Source organism: Dipodomys merriami, unplaced genomic scaffold (genome assembly GCF_024711535.1).
Source record: "Dipodomys merriami isolate MVZ:Mamm:240054 unplaced genomic scaffold, mDipMer1.0.p SCAF_9, whole genome shotgun sequence".
Taxonomy (NCBI): domain Eukaryota; kingdom Metazoa; phylum Chordata; class Mammalia; order Rodentia; family Heteromyidae; genus Dipodomys; species Dipodomys merriami.
In genome coordinates this window covers 36,209,129-36,225,642 of record NW_027206512.1, presented here as the reverse complement: position 1 = coordinate 36,225,642, position 16,514 = coordinate 36,209,129, and the positions used below count along the sequence as shown (strand labels likewise).

The 16,514-nt window shown below is 42.5% G+C and overlaps 1 protein-coding gene across 1 annotated transcript in view; it reads right to left on the bottom strand.

Moving 5' to 3' along the window:
* The window catches only part of Lnx1 (ligand of numb-protein X 1), a 108,478-nt gene extending 92,199 nt beyond the window's left edge, over window positions 1-16,279 (bottom strand). Inside the window, exon 1 of the mRNA XM_070013121.1 lies at window positions 16,141-16,279. The gene's annotated coding sequence lies outside the window, so the exon portion shown is untranslated. The remainder of the gene's footprint in view (window positions 1-16,140) is intronic.
* Window positions 16,280-16,514: the final 235 nt, after the last annotated feature.

Sequence of the window (16,514 nt, the reverse complement as noted above, 5' to 3'; positions counted from 1 at the left end):
TGTGCCTGGGATTTAAAAGTCCTCAATAAATATTTGCTGTTATTCTTAAATGTGTTTGTTATGGAATCTAAGCTCTGTTGGCCTGGAATCTGAAAGCGAATAGTCCTTATAAGGCATCTGTTAGCTGTATTCTTCTTTTATTTAATTATGTTTTTCATAGAAGATCATCCTAATATATTTTTTCCTTTGGTATAATTTAGGTTCAAAATAATCAACATGATTGATTTATACCTAGGATGTGTTTTGGATAGTCAGTGAACAAATACTTTTCAAGCCCCAAGTGTGAGCTGGAAGTAGCGATCCTGAAAGAGATAGGAATGATGTGGCTCTGTGCACAGAGAGTCCCCTATCAGGAAAGGTAGAACACACACACACACAGAAGTCATTGTAGGTATGCCCAGGGGATCAGTGTAAACTGTGACTCTGTCACCTCTCACGATAACTCAGCACAGGGGACCTTACCTTATCCCTTCCATGTTTATTTCCCAAGAAAAATAAAAAGGACTTCAGCTTTCCCCCAGAACAAGTTTAATACACCAGGAAACTAGCCATGTGTGGGAATAGCATATAGCAGTCGCAAACTGTGGCACATATTTTTCTTTTCTCATTGAAATCTGAGGTCATTTGTGTGAACACTGCCTTATCTCCAGAAGAAAATACATTGACTTTAAACTTGCACTGAGCCAGTTTGGCTGTTTATATTTCTGTCCTGTGTTTGGATGCCTGGATGAGCATGCTGGATGATGGATTGAAGTAAAAATGCCCTGAATGTGAAAAACTTAGAAATCCCTGCATTTGATTTAGCATCAGATAGAGCCACCAAAGGCAAAGGTAGGGGGCACAGGAAATGGGTGTCATTGCTTCCAATCAAATTCCATGGAAAACTCCAGAGCTGCAACTCATCCTTGGGGCGGACAGAAGGTACTGGAACCTCACAGGAAATGCTTTCCGTGACACCAGAAGTAGTTAAAAATAAACAGGAAACTGGAAATGGGCCATCTGAAAGGTTATCATACACTTCACAGGGGAAAGGTTCACATAGGGTGGACTAAAGCCCTAGATTTTTCTGGGATTCTCTAGAAGAGCTTGGCTGTGTTCTCCCATGAGCTCTGGTGCTGCTGCTCTTTCTCATGGGGAAGAGTCTGTAACAGGAAATCAGGCTAGATTCTACTGGTCCCACTGGTAGCTTAGGCCAGACTTTTAGTTTTTAAACTGTGCTTTAAAAAGCCTTGGGTTGGGCTGGGAAGGTGGCTCAGTGGTAGAGCACTTGCCTTGCATGCTCGAGGCCCTGGGTTCGATTCCTCAGCACCACATAAGAAAAAAAGCCGGAAGTGGTGCTGTGGCTCAAGTGGTAGAGCGCTAGCCTTGAGCTGAAGAGCTGAAGGACAGCGCCCAGGCCCAGAGTTCAGGCCCCACTACCGGACCCACAAAAAAACAAAACATAATAAAAAGCCTTGGGTTTTCTGCAGAAATAAAGGGAGACAGGGGAGAACTCTTACCCACTTGCTATGGTTTGGATATATGTCTCCCACAGTTCTGTGTATTAAAATAAAGGCTTTCCCCCTCCTCTATCAGGGTGGGGCCATTGACAGGTAGTAAAGCCTTTGAGAGGTGGGACCCAGTGGGGATCATGGGACTCTATTTTCTTTGTTTCCTGGCTTACCAACACCAAAGGAAATGTTTTGTCCTGCCACTTCCTCCTGCCACTGCCAATGGGCCAAAGCAAAGGGGTAACCTTTTTCTCTTTGAAATTAATTGCCTTACTTTTTTCATTACAATAATGCAAAGCTATCAAACCAGCTTCCCACTTAGCTTTTTTTTTTTTTTTTTGGTCAATCATGGGGATTGAATTCTGGGCTTGTGCGCTGTACCTCAGCTCTTCAGTTCAAGGCTAGCACTCTACCACTTGACACAGCGCCATTTCTGTCTTTTTCTGCTTATGTGGTGCTGAGGAATTGAACTTGGCCTCATGCATGTGAGGCAAGCACTCTACCACTGAGCCACTCAGCTTTTTTAAAAAAATGTAAAGTCACACATATTAATAGTATTAGGAGTTTACACCATGATAGTTCCATAGATGTATATAATACCTAACCAATGCTTTATTGATACACTCAGATTCTCATAAGATTCTGCTGAAAAAAAAAAAACAACATAGTTTAAGAAGACAGGAATTATAAAGCACCAGATTGTACAAAGTCCTTTTATGAATCTGTGCTAATCAAGGAGTGCTTTGTTTTAGGTGGTTGGATTTTCTTAACTTTGCTTACTAACAATTTCTTGAACGTTTCCTTTGTGCTAGAGAATATGATTATATAATGTTAGTTAAGCCTTGCAAGCCACTAGGAATATTTTTGGTTTTAGTTGAACAGACAAGGAGATTGAAATGTGGCATGTAACTAAGGTGCTGGTCACACCCTAAAGGAAACCAACCAGGCAGGGCTGTCTAACTCTGCTTTCTGCTCTTAACCTTTCCTCCACTTCAATTCCCAGAATCTTTCCTGATTATAACTAACCAGAACCTCCATAATGGAAGTCATTCAGCATACAAGTTTTTAAGTCTCTTAGGCCTTACTACAAGTAGATATGTCAAAGATCTCTTAAAAAAAAGTTTCCTTGGAGTGGTGGTAAAAAGACGAGGTGAACCAAATGGAGGAAAACAGAACAAATACAGTCATTATATTCAGTGTATAATATGTAAAAATTGAACTATATAGTCTGAGGGTAAGGATGGGATGGGAAGAACAATGGAAAAGGTGACATTGACCAAGATGCATTATGCTCATATCTGACTTGTGGAGTTGAAACCCTTTGTACAATTACTTAATAAATTATGCCAGTGGCTCATGTCTATAATCTTGCTACTCAGGAAGCTGAGATCTGAGAACTGTGGGTCAAAGGCAGCCTGGGCGGGAAAATATTAAGCACCATTTTTTTTTTAAAGCCCAGAGTAGAGATGTGGTAGAATGCTAGCCTTGAGAAAAAAAAATCTCAGCAGTGCCTAGGCTCTGAGTTTAAGCCTCAGGATAGGCATAAAAATAAATAAATACATTTTTTTAAAGAAAAAAAAAAGATTCCTTGATTCTACTGAGCATCTCCATGCTGAATTCTAATATTACTTTCCCTCCCTTCCCTTTCCTTCACTGCCCTCCCTTCTCCTCCCCTCCCTACCTCTTTCCTCTTCTCTGTCTCCATTTCCAAGAGCAGTTTGAATTCCTGGCACTTACCCATGTGGTAACTGAATTTATTCATCTAATATTAATGTAAACACTGTTATATATCTTTTCTTAATAATTTACATTATTAAACTAAAAGAAGCCTATGGGAATAAAAACATTATGAGAGGACTGGCTGAACAAGCAGTGCTTGCTCTAGAGCAAAGAACTAGGTAGACCTTTGGCCTCAAAATACTTAAAAATACGAGTACCATTTGCCTGGTAGTTCTTAGTTCCTGTTCCTCTTGTAATTTCATGGTGTATTACCATTTTAGAAATACATGAGCCTTGCTGAACTGAGGAAAGACAATGAAAATAGAAAATCATTTTTCCCTTGCCAAGTGAGAGAGTGGGTCTGTCACTTAGAGACCATTTAAATTGCCTCCGTGAGGCCCTGGGCAGTAGTCCTGACCTGGGCTGGAGAAATCAGGGGGTGCTTTGGTATGAGGGAGCAGGGTTAGTGAGTGCCCTTCTTTGGATGTGTGTATGAGGTGGGGTGGAAATTTTATACTTTCTTGGTGTCAATACTTAGGACCAAGCATTGTCCTGCCTTTTAACTTGGGGCAAAATCAAAGCCTGCAATGTTTTTTAGACATGTATGCCAGCAAAGCCACCAATCTGGTCTTGAAAAGCACCAGGAGACACAGATCTTCCATGTTGCTGGCCATTTATCTTTGCATCCTTTCCTAAGCAAAGCTCTGGCTGATACCTGGCAGTTGCACTGTGGCCTGATTTTCAAATTCCAGACTTCCTGGCTGCTTCAGTCTGTTTTCTGTTGCCGTAACCATACTATGAACCAGGAAATCCAAGAGCAAGGGCATGTGATATGAATCAAGATGCATTGTCCTCAGAAAGTAACATGTTAAATAGAAACCCCTCCATTCAACTACTTGAATAATTTTTAAAGGGGGGTGGTGAGAGAGAGAAAGAGAACACACCAGAGTACTGAACCAGGTCTTTTATCATTAACCATCTCCAGAGATAATAGCTCCCATTCCTCCATTGGAAAGCAAAGCCTTCATGGCCTGTTATAGGCCCCACTTCTCACTACTCACATATATGGCCAATTCTATTTCAACATGAGGTGCTTGTCTGTGTGTGTGTGTGTGTGTGTGTGTGTGTGTGTGTGTGTGTGTGTGTGTGTGTGCCAGTATTGGGGCATGATCTCAGGGCCTCAAGCTCTTACTTAGCTTTAGACTCCAGGCTGACAATCTACCACTTAAGCCATACCTCCAGTTCTGGCTTTTCACTGGTTAACTGGAGATAAGGCTAACACAGACTTTCCTGCTCAGGCTGGCTTTGAACTTTGATCCTCAGATCTTAGCCTCCTGAGTACCTGGCATTAAAGGTGTTGAGCCACTGGCACTGGACGGACATTAATGTAAGTTTTGGAGGGACATTCAGATCACAGCACTGGGTGACCACAGTCAAAACGAGTTGGTGCAACCAAGAGCATCACTCAAGAGCTTGTGATGTCACCTGCACTGAATGCATTCAGGAATAACCTTTGGAATACAGCCCACTGGCTGTGGAAACTGCTCTGTGTTCCACAATGCATGAACATGCTTCCATGTGCCACTAATCTTTGCTAATTTTCCTCAGTGGATCCTGGCCTTAGAAAATGCCTATCCCTATCTGATAGAGTTGCCAGAATGAAGGGGTTAGAAAGGTATACACATTGGGTATGTTTATAATGTGTTACATACATATTATCTAAGACTCTTCCAAAAATACCAGAGCAAGACAGGGCGCTGGTGGCTCATGCCTGTAATACTAGCTACTCAGGAGGCTGAGATCTGGTTAACACAGTTTGGAGGTAGCCTGGGCAGGAAAGTCCATGAGACTCTTATCTCCAATGAACTAACAAAAAAGCCAGAAGTACAGCTGTGGCTAAAGGAGCCTTGAGCAAAAGAAGCACAAGGATAGCACCCAGGTCCAGAGCTGAAGCCCCAGGATCAGGAAAAAAGAACAAAAGAATATCAGAGCAAAAAAGGACTTGATAGACATAGCTTAAACAGTATACCTCGAGCTGGGAAGTTGGCTTAGTGGTAGAGTGCTTGCCTAGCATGCATGAAGTCCTGGGTTCGATTCCTCAGTACCACATAAATTTAAAAGCCAGAAGTGGTGCTGTGGCTCAAGTGGTAGAGTGCTAGCCTTGACCCAAAGATGTTCAGGGACAGTGCCCAGGTCCTGAATTCAAGCCCCAAGACTGGCAAAAACCAAAAACAACAACAACAACAACAGTACACCTACCAAGCAAATGAGAGGCTCTGAGTTCAAATTCCAGCACTGGGGGTGTGGCGAGGGGGAAAGATAAAAAAAACAAACCTGTGTTGACATGATAACACAAGAAGAGTTAGAGCTCAATTAAAGAAATGGTCAGAGGTGATTTACTTTTTGCCACCCAAAACAAACACTGATTAATATTCCCTGAAATTCACTAATAAATAGAAATGTTAAAAAGAAAAAGTGAAAGGCAAGCAGAGCTAGAGCCCCAAGGACAGAGAAGAGTGTGGATTGCGCAGCCTGGGACTGGCTGTTCAGGTGGGTCTCCATGTTTCCTGACCTGGCCACCAGCCAGGTGCAAGATGACTGCAGAATTGCCAGCCAGGGCTTCACAGGTGTGCCACTAAACTTTAACCAAGACCAGCACTGATTGTAGCTCCTCCTGATTGTTATGCAGGTGAGCCGCTGACTGAAAGGCTCATGAGACAGGGAAACAACTTGCTTCAAATAAAAGGAAAGCAGTGCAGTCTAAAGCCAAGTTCCCCAAATGATTACAAAACAAGTGGATCCCATAGGAGCTTTGTTTCTTGAGTACACAAGAACCTGGTCCTCTCCGACCCGGCCGCACACTGGCATAAATGATAATAAACACTACCAGGCTCTGCCCTGTTGTGGTGTTTCCATTTGCTATTTTTTTAAAAAGCAGGGTTCAGCTATATAACCCAGGGTGGTCTTGGGACTCTCAGTCTTCCTGACTTCATAAGCATGTGCCACCCTGCCTGTAGTACTTTGTAATTTTTTTTTTATGACAAAGTGGCTCAAAATCTTCTAAACCTGTCAACTAACCATCATGTTTTCCAATGTTTTAAACACACAGGCTAACCTAGGTCAGATGACTTCATGTTTGGGTTAGAGTATAGATGATGGAGTGTAGAGCAGTGGTAGAGCACTTGGCTCACATGTCCAAGGTCCTGGGTTCGATCCCCAGACCACAAAAACACTAAAATGATGCTTTAAAGCTTTGGTTGGAACTCAGGGATAGAGTGTTTGCTTAAGATGCCTTCAGATTGTTCCTGGGTCTGCAGTTCAGTGTACAGTGACAGTTGGGAGCACAGTTCTGAGTGGAAACATACTGTGGCGAAGCCAAATAATTTCTAACTTTTTTTTTGAGGGGATAATTCACAAAGCTATAGCCAACTCTGCCATTCTCTATTAAAGAAAGTAAGTTTACAGTAGAGCCTAGGTAAATTTGGTGTGGCTAAAGACACAAATAATGTGCCATCAACTTAAAAAAAAACAAACTTGTGAACTAAAATAACAAGATTTGCATGCAAATCTTTAAGTGCCTTAGTGAATACAAAGGGACACATATGGGGATGCCTTAGTATTCTGAATCCAAAGGGTTGCCGATGGGACATAAATTGTCTCCGACCCAAGAGCTGGGGCTGGGAGCAGGGGTTGTGTGTCATATGTATGGGATAAGGTCTACACAGCAGGGAAGTGAGTGGAACCAAGTGCCCATGGCTACTGCCAGGGTTGTGGTCACTCTTTAATGCTTCACATCTAAACCAATGGCCTCAAAGAGGGAGTAAGCAACTCATTAATGAGATCTGCACAGGCACAGGAAAACATATAAAGGATCTTTAAAGAGGCCAGAAACATTTCAGGAAATTACAAGAACACTGAACTACTAGAGATAATGCGCTACATCTGGAGTCACTAATAACACTGACATGCAGAAAGTAGGGATAATGAGAAAGTAAGAAGACTGAGGCCAGGAAGGCCATTCACAAGCAAGTCAGAGAAGAGCTTGTCATTCACAATGGGAGATTTCACCTCCCTTTCCCTGGGTTGTCATGGTACATCTTCCATACTGGGGTCTGTATATAAGGACTGTACCAGACAGGATGACCTTCCATTTCCAAGTCAGTAAACATAGAAAAATCCAGACAATAAAAATTAAGACAGAGTGCTTTGCATTGACCCAGAGGCCTGTTCATGCCCAGCTACCAGATCCTGGGCAGAGCTGACATCCGAGGAGAAGAATGAAAAAGAAGCCAAGTTGGTCTGCTGCTACTTCAGCTAACACACAATAGGAAATGCTCCTTTCCCCCCCAAACAGCTAATTAAGTTTTAGGGAGAGAAGAACATGAAGAAAGATGCCTGAATTTGCACCATTTTCCTGCTAATCAATTCTACAGGTCCATGCCCAGCATTCCTCTTAACCTCTGTGGGAGCACTCATAGGGAAGTCAGTTTTGTCTTCACTAAGGTTATGTCTGTTTAGGAAACAGAGCTTGCACATAGGAGAAAATAGTTAAAACATGGCAAGAAAATACACAATAAACAACAGTGAACATGATACCTCCAAGCAGGATCCCTAGACAAGCTTGGGAAATAAAGGAACAAGACAGCTATGTACGGTAGCCCAGAACAGTTCACAGGGAAGGTAAAGGAATGGACAGTTATCTGGAAGGATCACAAAAGGGATGGGTTTGGTGTAAAGAAATCCAGGTACATGGAAGAAGCTGGGCAATATTTCCATCAAGGAAAAAGTGTGCATGCTGGCATTGGGGACCCAAGTGATGAATTCCAGTTGAGGTTTTAAGGTGCTTTATTTAGAAGTTATAAGATTCTGAGTTGGGTAAGGATCTTAGATTCTCACCTAAGTGGGGAAAAGTTCTTCAGTATCTCTAAAGGAAGACCCACTAGCTTCTAACTAAAACATTTGCAGCAATGGACTTCTCACCAGTGTTCAAAAGATTGACTGCTCTCTTTTGTTTCTTTGACCTTGGGCTCTTGTTCTGCCTTTCAGGGTAATACATACCACACTGTTCCCACCCCCATTGAAGACAGCATTGGTGGATTCTCTCTTGTCATTACTGTTTTTTTCTTTGATCCTTTCCAAAGTCTTCCTGGGTAGTCTAAAGTGGTAGTAATGGTTCACTCAGGATGCATCTTAGTTTAAGTCTCTTTGAAACTGTGGCACCCGGAACACTTACCCACTTATTATAGTTGGACGAATTCAGAACTTAATGGGATGATCAGTTCCTTAACATACAATTTTTTTTCCTACCTATGAAATCAATGGTGGCCATTATCGATTTCTTTCAGTGGATCTACCCCCATGTTGACTGGAAGAACACGTTAGATCTTCATAGTACAAACCCATACTACTGTGCCTTAAGCAGGGATGAAAACAATGGTGGTGGTAAAGGCTGCCTGGTCCACTTCTTATTGCCTGGAATTTGCCTAATATTTTAGCTACATGTGGGGAAAAAAATCTTTAGAAGCCTCTAGAGGGGCCTGTGTATGAGAGTATTTATTAGTTGTGGAATAGAGAGGGAAATGCGATGCTCCCCCAGCTATATGTCCACATCTTAACACCTAAACTAGGAATATGGGATCATTGGAAAAGCAGTCTTTTAAGACATCATTAAGGGTCAGATCCTAAGATGAAATAATCTTTAGTTATCTGAATGGTCCCTAAATCCAATAGCAAGTAACCTTATAAAAGATAGAAGAAGAGATAAATATGGAGAAGAAGATGATGTGAAGAGTAAGGCAGAGCCTGGAATTGTGCAGCCACAAGTCAAAGACTGTCTGAAGGCACTGGAAGCTGGAAGGGAAGAGAAGATTCCATCCTCCAGCCTGAGTGGGACTGTGGAGGCCCGGCTGCCATTTTCATTTCAAACTCGGACTGAAAGAACAAACCTCAGGTTTTGTTTGTTTTTGCTAGCACTGGGGTTTGAACTCAGGGCCTATGTGCTGTCCCTCAAGGGTAGCACTCTACTACTTGAACCATAGCTCCCCTTCCAGCTTTTCTGGTGGTTCACTGGAGATTAAGAAGCTCATGGATTTTCCTGCCCAAGCTGGCTGCAAACTGTGGTCTTTGGATCTCAGCCTCTTGAGTAGCTAGGATTATAAGTATGAGCCTTTGTTGCCCATTACAAATCAGATTTAAGCCACCAAGTTGAAAGAAATTTGTAATGGCAACCGAAGGAAACTAACAGAAATGACTGTGTGTAGCTAGAGGTGTTCCCCTCTAACAGGGGTTAATAGCCCTGGTTTATGTACAACAATGCTTTTCTATACAACTTAGGGATAGAGTAAATGTCTAGTAGCCACTTAGAATGCTATGTACTTAGGGATGGTAATTCCTTCCTATATAAAAATGTCATTATTTCTTTGTTGCTGTTTTGTTTTCTTTTTGTCATGTTTATCTGTCTTTGGAGGGTTCATTTATCTGTCTTTTGGAAGGTAAGGGGGAACACAGAAATAGGACAAAGGGTGAAAAAATGCAGCAGTGGTACTCACTAGACTCTATGTTGAACTATACAACTTGTGGGTGGTGATGGGGTGGAAAAACTGGGAGAGATTGAGGAAAAGGGGTGACATTGTCCAAAAAAGAAATGTATTCATTTACTTGACTTATGTAACTGTAACTCCTCTGCACATCACCCTTATAATAACAATAAAATTTTAAATTATTTCCCTTTAATGTATTAGTATGTTTGAATGCAGAAATCTTCAGAAATGACTATAAAACAAGTTGCAAGAACCTCAGGGGAAAAGGCCACCGATGGAATAGATGACTGTGTGCGTGCTGCAGGAGACGTAATACAGGTATGACAACAATACTTAATGAGGAGTTCAAAAACACACTGTGACTCATGAATTAATGTGAGCGTGCAGGAGCCTAAACATGCAGCGTTCTATTCAGAAAAGGCCACATGACTGATGGACATAGTCATGAGCCAGCTATGCGCAGCACCTTGACAGAGAGCAATGACATATTTTCATGTCCCCATCACATGTGCTATGGCCGTGCTTTGAGCCAAGAGGCTGTTGAAGGAATCCTTGGAGAGATTCCATTCTGCTCTTGGCAAAGTCTTTTGTATCCCTCTGATGAATACATTAAATGCAAGAAACTAGGAAGACTCACTCCAAGATAATGGTGGAAGCCTATACATTCTAAGTCATATGTTCCTTGTTAAAAAATGTCCCAACTTCAGAAGTGGCGCTGTGGCTCAGAGTGGTAGAGTGCTAGCCTTGAGTGAGAAAGCTCTGAGGCGGCACTCAGGCCCTGAGTTCAAGCCCCATGACTGGCCAAAAAAAAAAAAAATGTCCCAACTTCGTAGTTAATTAGAATGGAACCTGTTTCCACTGTGAAAAGTTTCAAGGACTATGGCTCTCTGGGTAGTGAGGAAGAGTCCTTTCAGAAAGAGAGAGGACAGGGCTGGGAAGGTGGCTCAGTGGTAGAATGCTTGCCTTGCATGCCTGAGACCCTGGGTTCGATTCCTCAGCACCACATAAGCAAAAAAAAAAAAAAAGAAGAAGAAGAAGAAGAAAAAAAAAGCCGCAAGTGGTGCTGTGGTTCAAGTGGTAGAGTGCTAGCCTTGAGCTGAAGAGCTGAAGGATAGCGCCCAGGCCCAGAGTTCAGGCCCCACGACCGGACCCCCCAAAAAAGAAAGAGAGAGGACAGAGAACAGGAATAAAGCGACTGTCCTAAAAACTGTAGATTTCTAGTTTCTAAGTCATCTACTCTATCTGGAGCAAGAATTCCTTTTTTTTCCTTTTTAGAATATAATACAAATGAAAAAATATTAATGGCTGGGCACTGTGGTATGCACCTTTCATTCCAACTTAGGAGCTGGAGATAGGAAGAAAGTTCAGACCTACACACACACACACACACACACACACACACACACACACACACATACACACACACAATCATAGTCACATTGTTAAGCTAGGTGCCTGTAATCCTAGCTACTCAGGAGGCTGAGATCTGAGGATCACAGTTCAAAGCTAGTCTGGGCAGGAAAGTCTGTGAGACTCTTATCTCCAATTAACCACCAGAAAACCAGAAGCAACACTGTAGCTCAAATGGTACAGCACTTGCCTTGAATTGAAGAACAAAGAGACAGCACCCAGTCCCAGAGTTCAAGCCCATGACTGACAAAAAACAAACAAAAAAAGCTGGGCACTGGTGCAATTCTGAAATCTCACCTACATATGGGAGGGAGGCAGAAGTAGGATGATCTCTCGTTCCAAGGCTAGCCCTGGACCAAAGTGTAAGACCATTTCTGAAAATAAACTGAAGCAAAAAAGGCAAGGGTGAGGACACGGCTCAAGTGGTAGAGCACTTGGCTAGCAAGCATAAGGCCCTAAGTGTAAATCCAGTACCATCAAAACTTTATTATTTCCATTGGGAAGCTTGTTACATGTAAAATACTACATTGGGTATTTGACATACATTCTCTCATTCAGTCTCTAAAATAATACTCCGAGACCTACCATATAGGGGACTATATGAGCAGCTAAAGAAAAATAACATTTTGCTATTCATTCATTCATCCATCTGACAAATGATGTTTCCACTGGATACTAAACATATCACAAAACAAAGCACCTACAGTGACAAGGGGTTCATGTTCCTGACAGTTGACTACATTTTTGGACAACTCTACTTCAAATAAAATGTTTCCTCAAGCCAGCTACTTACTGGTGGTTCACACCTGGAATTCTAGCTCTAGGGAGGCTGAGATTTGATTTGGAAGATCACAGTTTAAAGCCAGCCTGGGCAGAAATGTCCTTGAGACTCTACCTCCAAAAGCTGGGCTGGAGGCATGGCTCAAGTGATAGAGCACCAACTGAGTAAGCAAGCTTGAGCAAGTACAAGGCCCTGAGTTCAAATCCTGAGACCAGCAAAAAATAAATAAAATAAAATAAAATAAAGAAGTGCTTCCTCACATTGCTTTGATCTATTTCCGTTAACAAACCAATAGGTCATGGGTATATTTTTGTCACACAGAACAGAAGGAGACAAGGAGATGGCAAACTTGGGAAGTTACAGGAGGTAGCCCCCATTTTCTCTTGCTGATTTCATTTAGTTCTGTTACAATTTTCTGTGCTTGTGGGTTTTACAGTGTTCCTATTGGCCCTCATCCTTTGGAGACTGTCAATGACCAAATCTCATTAATGCCGAGTGACACAGGCCTTCCTCCACCTAGTTCCGGAAAGCCTACTACTGTTTGGAGGCCCTGTCAGAGGACAATAAATTTGCCACCCCCGTAAAAGTGAGTGTAGGAAATTCCAGTACATAACTGCCAAGAATAGTTCCATACCACCAGGAAGTCCAGGGATGCCAAGGTGAGGTAGGAGGAGGACCCATTTGAAAACCTCCCTGGCATGCATTCTGTTCTAGCAGCTTACAGGTGGCCTACAAGTGGCCCAAATCCCAGTGGATGTAATTTTCTTCCCTTCCTGTGGGAAATTCAAATATAAAAAGGTCAAGGAGAAGAGGAGACTCTGAGAGATGAGCCCAGAGGCAGGACTCCTGGAAACTGGCTGTTTCTCAATTCACCAAAGCCTCCTGCCCACTGCTCTGCAAAACACCAACATCACTGGGCAGTTGCCCCACCCTTGAATGAAATGCCAAGATAAACAAGATAATACTTGTTAACAGGCTTTCCTTCTAAGCCTTCAGGAGCTTTTCTGGAAATCTGGTTCTGTTTTGGGCCCTCAGCTTACTACCATCTAATTTCCAGACTGCATTAAGACTGAAGAGATCTGTGATCAATATAGTAACATGACAGTAGTGAACACTTCAGGGCACTTGATCGAATCCAGACATTACACATCGGGCCATTTCAATTATTCCTCACAAAAGCACTGAGGTGGGTAAGGACTCCATTTTCCAGATGGCCAAATGGAAGCATGTAGGCTAGTGATTATGTGGCCGAACTAACTGGGTCTTGAACATGGATCTGTCTTGGAACTCACATCATGGCTTCCACTCAAGAAAACACATGAGTAACAGCATACATTGTGCCAGAGACTGGTCCAACTTTACATGTTTCAACTCATCTTTACAACAGCCCAGGAAAAGCGGGTTTCCTAAGACACACAGGTAGCACATGGTGGAACTGAGTTTTGAGCCCAGGTGATCTGATGCCAGATGTACAGCTGCAGCCTTGTTCTATCGAGAACTAAGTGAATACAGTGTTCCCAGTGGGTCCAACCCCTCACCTAGATGGGCAGTCACTCTAACTTCTGTTTTAAAGACCAGGACAGATTGAGAAGTCCCAGCCTTTTAACATACTTTCATGGAGGTAGGATGAAGAAAACTACTAGGCAGAGAACCTGGGGCTTTTCCCCTGAGTCCCTATCTGCGGCTCCCAGTATCTTGGAGGTCAGATCCACTGTCTCTTCCTCTTGAATGATGGAAACTTGTGTTATCCATTTGGGATAGGATGAGATCTGGAGGCCCAGGAATGCACCTGCTCTGATGCAATGACTCTAGGTCATTGAAGGACACAGGGCAGTGTCTCCTGAAGAGGTCCAGGCGGACCTCAAACTTCCCTTCCTCAGGATGGTGCAGGTTCTAAGCCAGCTGTCCCTTCTTGTTGCAGTAATCTGGCCATCTGTTCCCTAGACCACTGTGAAGGGCATTTATTTATTTGCAAGAGTAGATTTCCCAGCTAGTTTTAGAGGCAGCACGATTGAAAGCACATGTCAGATTCTAGCAAATGAAAATGGAGCACACCCCCCCCCCCCACACACACACAACTGTCTGCAGGAAACCCACATTTTGTGAGGCTTGAGGTTGGGAATAACCAGCATCTTAAAAGCTTTGTCAAGAGTCTGTTGGAGACACAGTGCCTGACCTGACTTTGTTAGGTAAAGTTAATAACACTGTTGGAACATTCTTCTCCCTCTAACCTGCTATACTTTTCTAAACTGTTAACCCTGAGTTAATTACTTACAATTAATTACAATAACAAGAAGAGCAGGGTTCCTAACCATTGCAACCACAGATCTTTTATCTTGAGAGCTTCAGAGCCCTGTCCTCTAAGCAGAAAAAGTTCCTCCAGCAAGAATGGGTGTGGCATGTATTTGGCCCTGGGTCAGCAGCAGGCATCAAGTACTCTAAGCTTTACATGGTAGTACTTTCCTTTACTTCTCATGGCTACATTACATCATAGGGATTCTGATTCCTTGACCCACCAAGGAAGAGACTGAGGATCACAGAAATTCATGATGTAAGTTGAAGACAGTGCTTGATTTCTTACTAGGCCTCATATTCACTTCAACCCAAGGATAGAATTAGCACCCAAACTTCAGACAGCAATCGAACAAACCAACTACATTCTAGATATTGCCTCTGTCAATTTCTTTTATCTGTTTCATCAGGGCTTTTCTCCATTACTAACCAGAGAGGCAGACATACAGTGACTGATAAAATGAACTGCTTAATCATAAACCAATCAACTATATGAACCAGAGGGAATGAATCTTCTAAGAGGCTTAGGACTCTAAATACACATTTTTATCCAGTGGATTCTGGACATGGAAATTTTTATTTTTCATTTCTCTATGCTGACAAAGCACTGGATCATGTCAGAACATTATTAAGGGTCAAGCAGCAGTCATCTTCCAAACATAAGCTCAAGGGGAAATTATAGGCACAAAGGTCAGTTGAAGGAGAGCAATATGAGCTTTCCAGGAGTAAGAGAGAAATTGGCAGGGCAGAGTCTTAGTGGTAAGAAGCAACTTTTTTTTTCCAAAGCAAACAATTTCTTGGTTTGTTTCGATTCATACTCTTGGATAGTTTATACGTATAATCTTCACTTCTGGGTGGATAAGTAGAGGCATAATTCTTAACAGATTAATGTCTTGCAAATCTATCTGCTAATTTACCTGTCAGAAAAACAGCTGATGAAGGGGTTTATTTCTCTCCCCAAATTTCCTAGCTCATCCTAGCAAGGAGCTTAATCTAGGAAGGGTTTCTTCAGTTTTGCAAACAATAGCGTCCTTGAGGATAGTAGAAACAGAAGTCATAAAGACTTGAGATCCCGCTCAAGAAAACACAAATGGACCCTAGAGATAAAGTTACTTTAAAAGCCAGGTCCTGGCAGAACATGCTCCTCTGTGTATTTGCTTATTAAAAGAAATGAGACAGAAAAAGCAAAAGAGTTTCAGGAAATTAAAACTCAGAGCCGAAGTTACATTCTTGTGGCTTTGAAGGGAAGATCTTTACTTGAAGCAAAGGTCAGAAAGCAGCCAGTAGGGTCTGAAGGTAAACAATTCTAACAAGACTGTAGAAGGTTTGTGAAGAGCATTGGACAAAGAATAAAGGGAACTGGAGGCTTTTCTTTTCTTTTTTAAAGAAGACTAGGGAAGGTTCCTGGAGGCAGAGGGTTACTGCTTAGGGAACAGAATTTACCAATCTGAGAAACTTTGTGGGGTAAACAAACAAAAAATCCAGTTACAACTTGTAGGTATGGATCAAAATAGCCTCTGATGAGGTGAACCCAAAAAGTAAAGCAAAGTAAAGATGTCTCAGAATTTTCTCAGCCATCCCAAACCCCATAACACGGGCCGAACAAGTCTGTACCTTTGAACTAAGTTTCAAAAAAAATGCCTCCACTCCCCTTCTGTCTAGGGTTAAAAAAAAAAAAAATCAGATCAACTTCCCAGACAATCAGAGGCTGGATTAATGATTAGACCAAAGTAAAAAGGATTAAATGTCTAGCTGGGAGATCTGTTCTGTACAGCAAGAATATCAGAATCTAAACTCAAAAGTCTCTCCAGGGGCCAAGCCATTCAGCCTGTAGTTTTGTCATTCAGATTCACCCTTCCGATCCTTTAAGGTCTAATAGCCAAGGGAGAAAATTGACATTCCAGCTTACCTTTTCAAGTGTGTATCTGGGCTCTCAAAAGTAGCAGGGACCTGGCAGCTCTCATGACTTGTGGCTGAAGCTAGCAGCTTCTTAGGCTGCTGAGCTGTGTGATCAGCCTCCACTTCGTGTACAGGTGCCTGGAGGAAGGAGGAGGGTATTGGTTGATCTGGAGCAGGAAATGTGTGACATCACGGAAGTCTGCACAGGTAAAACATTGCTGAGACCTTAGCGATTGAAACACTCAGTACGCCCCACCCACCTGTCACTTACCTGAATACCTTCCAGCAGGTAGGTGGCGTCTCTTGGAGGACAAATGAATCAGTTAGAACAATTTGCCAGATGGAATTTACTTTCTTTCCTGAGCATAGCACGTGTCTAGCCCT